Source organism: Macrotis lagotis, chromosome 3 (genome assembly GCF_037893015.1).
Source record: "Macrotis lagotis isolate mMagLag1 chromosome 3, bilby.v1.9.chrom.fasta, whole genome shotgun sequence".
Lineage (NCBI taxonomy): Eukaryota > Metazoa > Chordata > Mammalia > Peramelemorphia > Peramelidae > Macrotis > Macrotis lagotis.
The window spans coordinates 93,346,990-93,351,531 of NC_133660.1; the positions used below are offsets into that span (position 1 = coordinate 93,346,990).

Consider the following 4,542-nt stretch of genomic DNA (forward strand, 5'->3'; position numbering starts at 1 on the left):
CCAATCCTAATGCCAGTAACTATAGCTAATATAAACTGGGGCAAACCATCCACAAGGGTAAAATTCTGTTATCTCACTATGTATATTGTATATACAGTTTCAGGTAATTGAGAAAAAATAAAAACAAGAAACATATGTAAAAAAACACGCTTTACTATAATATTATTTCTCTCATGTCCACTCTGTCTACAGATGCTCATTTAACATACTGTTGATAACTTATATATATATATAATATATATATATATATATATATATATATATATTATATATATATATATATATATATATTCTGCAATGTTATCACATATTCTCCATGCACAGACTTTGCCATGAAGACATACTACATTGCCACCTCCTAAATTTACTTTCTTATTCTTTCAGTCCTTGAAACTTCTTTGCTAATCATCCTATATTATATTTATGTTGCGGGGTGCTTAGAACTTGTCAGGCATTGAAAATACTAAAGTCATCCAACTTCATCCTAGGACACTTTTTTCACTTTTTTTCTTACCACTGGACCTTGATGATTGTGGGAGAGAGAGTGAGGTTAATAACCTCTTATAACTCTGCTTCACTTAAATCTAACTTACTCTCTGATGACATTGGTACTATTTAAAAACAAAGGAAAATCAGTACATCTTATACTAATGTTAGATGTGGTGTTAACAAGACTTCACAATTTTCTACACTGCAGTCTTAAAAAAATCCTGCAACATCTTGCATCTGTTAATGGTCTTCATTTTTTCTAATTTAGGAATATTTTGTAACACTGGACTAAAGAACACTTCTGAAGAATGAATTTGAAGATTAATTAAATAAAGAATTTTTTTATCCCTAAAGAGAGAAATATTCAATCACAGAAAATCAAGTACCTAGGCCTTCATTTATTTTGGGGGCATTATCAGTTATATCAAATGACTCTATGGGATAAATTTCAAATTGGAAGAAATAATGCTACAATCAGTTCTAAAATATTTCTGAAAAGATGACAAAAGATATCTCTTTTGGAGCCATTTGGTCATATAGATTTACAAACTCCTAGAAATATTTTCATTTTAGAAGACTACAAAAGAGCAGTTCTTCTAGCTATTACAGGATACAGAAAAGATGAAGAACCAGAGGCTCCCTTCTACTTTATCCTTGGAGATGTTTATTCATTTTTATCCTCTACTAACACAAATTATGCAGTCAAGTTTCCCACATTTGGGGAAATCACAGCCCTTCTGGAGTGCAGGTGATAAACCTCACCCTGGGAAAACCACCTTCATGATCATGGAATCACCCCTGCCAGTTAAGTATCTTTGGAGATGATTAAAAAAATATGAAGAAACATAGCAGGTAACTATATCTGTGGGATTTGAAATCCAGCTTATTTAAAGAAGTAACTTGTACTTATACCTTTACAGCAAGGTGTGTACCAAAATATCACTGTTATAACCCACCTTCCTCTTCTTCCTCTTTTTGTTGAACCAAGGTCAAGTTGTTACATATTAAATCTATTCTGTGCAGGTTTTTGTGGCTCTTTTTACAAAGTCATTACTTCATTTCAGTATAAACAGCCAAGACTGAACTCTCTGATGTGTAGAGTAAATTGTAGTGTAGTTATTTTTATTGCTTTATTATTATCACATAATAAATGCATGGGAGATTTAAAAAGGTTGAGAGATATAATTATGGGTAACTAGTAATTTTTAAATTCTTAAAATTTAAAAATAATTAATTTATTTATTTTTGAATTTTACAATTTTCCCTCAATCTTGCTTCCTACCCCCAGCCCTCAAAGAAAGCAGTGTGTTAGTCTTTACATTATTTCCATGCTATACATTGATCTAAGTTGAATGTGCTGAGATAATTTATACTTAAGGAAATAAAAAGAAAATATAAGAGATAGCAAAATTACATTATAAGATAATATTTTTTTTAAATTAAAGGTAATAGTCTTTGATCTTTGTTCAAACTCCACAATTCTTTCTTTGGATACAGATGGTATTCTCCATCACAGATACCCCCAAATTGTCCCTGATAGTTGCACTGATGGAATGAGAAAGTACATTAAGATTGATCATCAACCCCATGTTATTGTTATTGTGTACAATGTTCTTCTGGTTCTGTTCATTTTGATTAGCATCAGTTCATGCAAATCCTTCAGGCTTCTCTGAATTCCCATCCCTTCTGGTCTCTAATAGAACAAGAGTGTTACAAATCATACATATACCACAATGTGTTCAACTATTTCCCAATTGAGGGACATTCATTCAATTTCCAATTCTTTGCCCCCACAAACAGGGATGCTATGAGTATTTTTGTACAAGTGACATTTTACTCTTTTCATGATTTCTTAAGGGTATAGACACAGTAGTGGTATTGTTGGATAAAAGGGGATGCACATTTTTATTGCCCTTTGGGCACAATTCCAAATTGTTCTCCAGAAAGGTTGGATGTGTCCCAGATTTCCCACACCCCTTCCAACATAGATCATTGTCCTCTCTGATAATACTGAGCAGTATGAGAGGTGTGAGGTGGTACCTCACAGGTGGTTTAATTTGTATTTCTCTAATAAATTATGATTTAGAGCAATTTTTCATATGATTATAGATTGTTTCAGTTTCCTCATCTGTAATTTGCTTCCTCATAACCTTTGACCATTTGTCAATTGGGGAATGGCTTGGTATTTTTTATAAATTTGACTTATTTCTCTGTATATTTAAAAATGAGTCTTTTGTCAGTAATACTAGCTGTAAAAATTATTTCCAATATACTACATTTCTTAGGATCTTCATTACAGTGGTTTTATCTGTGCAAAAGTTTTTAATTAAATGTAATCAAAATCATCTAATTTGTTTTTAATGATGTTCTCCATCTCTTCCTTGGTCATAAACTGCTTCCCTTTCCATAGATCTGACAGGTAAACTGTTCCTTGATCTCCCAGTTTGCTTAAAATATTGTCTTTTATATCTAAATCCTGTAGTATCCATTTTGATCTTATCTTGGTATAAGGTATGAAGTGTTGGTCTAATCCAAGTTTCTGCCTCATTAACTACCAACTTTCCCAACAGTTTTTATTGAAGAGAGAATTTTTATCCCCAAAGCCAGATTCTTTGGGATTATCAAACAGCAGATTACTATTATCATTTCCTATGTCTTTTGTATCTAGATTATTCTGCAAATTCATCACTCTATTTCTTAGCCAATACCAGACAATTTTGACGACTGATGCTTTATAATATAATTTAATATCTGGTAGGGCTAAGTGACCTTCTTTTGTACTTTTCCCCCCTAAATCCCTGGAAATTCTTGACTTTTAATTCCTCCATATGAATTTACTTGCAATTTTTTTCTAACTCATTAAAGTAATTTTTTGGAATTTTGATTGGTAGAGCACTAAATAAATAGTTTAATTTAGGTAGAATTGTCATTTTTATTATATTAACTTGGCTTATCCCTGAGCAGTTGATATTTGCCCAGTTATTTAAATCTGATTTTATTTGCATGAGAAATATTTTGCAATAGTTTTCAAAAAGTTTCTGAATCTGCCTTGGCAGATAGAATCCCAGATATTTTACATTGTTTGGGGTTACTTTGAACAGCATTTGTCTTTCTAGCTCTTTCTGCTATATTTTGCTAGTCATATATAGAAATGCTGAGTATTTATGAGGGTTTATTTTATATCCTGTGACTTTGCCAAAGTGACTAATTGTTTTCAGTAGTTTCTTAGATGACTTTTTGGGATTCTCTAGGTATATTATCATGTCATCTGCAAAGAGTGAGAGTTTTTTCTCTTCCTTCCCAATTCTAATTCCTTCAATTTCTTTTTCTTCTCTTATTGCTACAGCTAAAATTTCTAGTATTATATTGAATATTAATAGTGATAGTGGACATCGTTTTTTTCACCCCAATCTTATTGGGAATGCCTTAAGTTTATCCCCATTGCATATAATGTTTGTTGATGGTTTCAGATAGATACTGCTTATAATTCTAAGGAACAATCTATTTATTCCTGCACTCTCTAGTGTTTTTAGTAGGAGTGGGTGCTGTATTTTGTCAATGGCCCTTTCAGCATCTATTGATATATTCATATGTTTTCTGACAGATTTATTATTGATACAATTAATTATACTAACAGTTTTCCTAATATTGAACCAACCCTGCATTCCTGGGATAAATCCTACTTGGCCATAGTGTAATATCCTAGTGATAACTTTCTGTAATCACTTTGATTAGATTTTATTTATTTTAGATTTTTGCATCTATATTCATCAAGTAGATAGTCTATAATATTCTTTCTGTGTTTTAACTCTTCATGGTTTAGGTATCAGCATCCTATTGGTGTCATAGAAAGAGTTAGGCAGAGTTCTGTCTTCCCCTATTTTTCCAAAGAGTTTATATAGAATTGGAACCAATTGTTTCTTAAATGTTTGATGGAATTCACTTGTGAATCTATCTGGTCCTGGAGTTTTTTTCTTAGGGAGTGCAGTAATGGCTTGTTGAACTTATTTTTCTGAGATAGGGTTATTTAGGTATTTAATTTCCTCTTCATTT

General features: G+C 31.7%; 1 non-coding gene across 1 annotated transcript; it reads right to left on the minus strand.

Moving 5' to 3' along the window:
- Positions 1-1,146: 1,146 nt before the first annotated feature.
- Positions 1,147-1,302, minus strand: LOC141519809 (U1 spliceosomal RNA). The gene has a single exon (XR_012477444.1). It is a non-coding gene; the product is annotated as a U1 spliceosomal RNA (small nuclear RNA).
- Between the last annotated feature and the right edge of the window lie 3,240 nt (positions 1,303-4,542).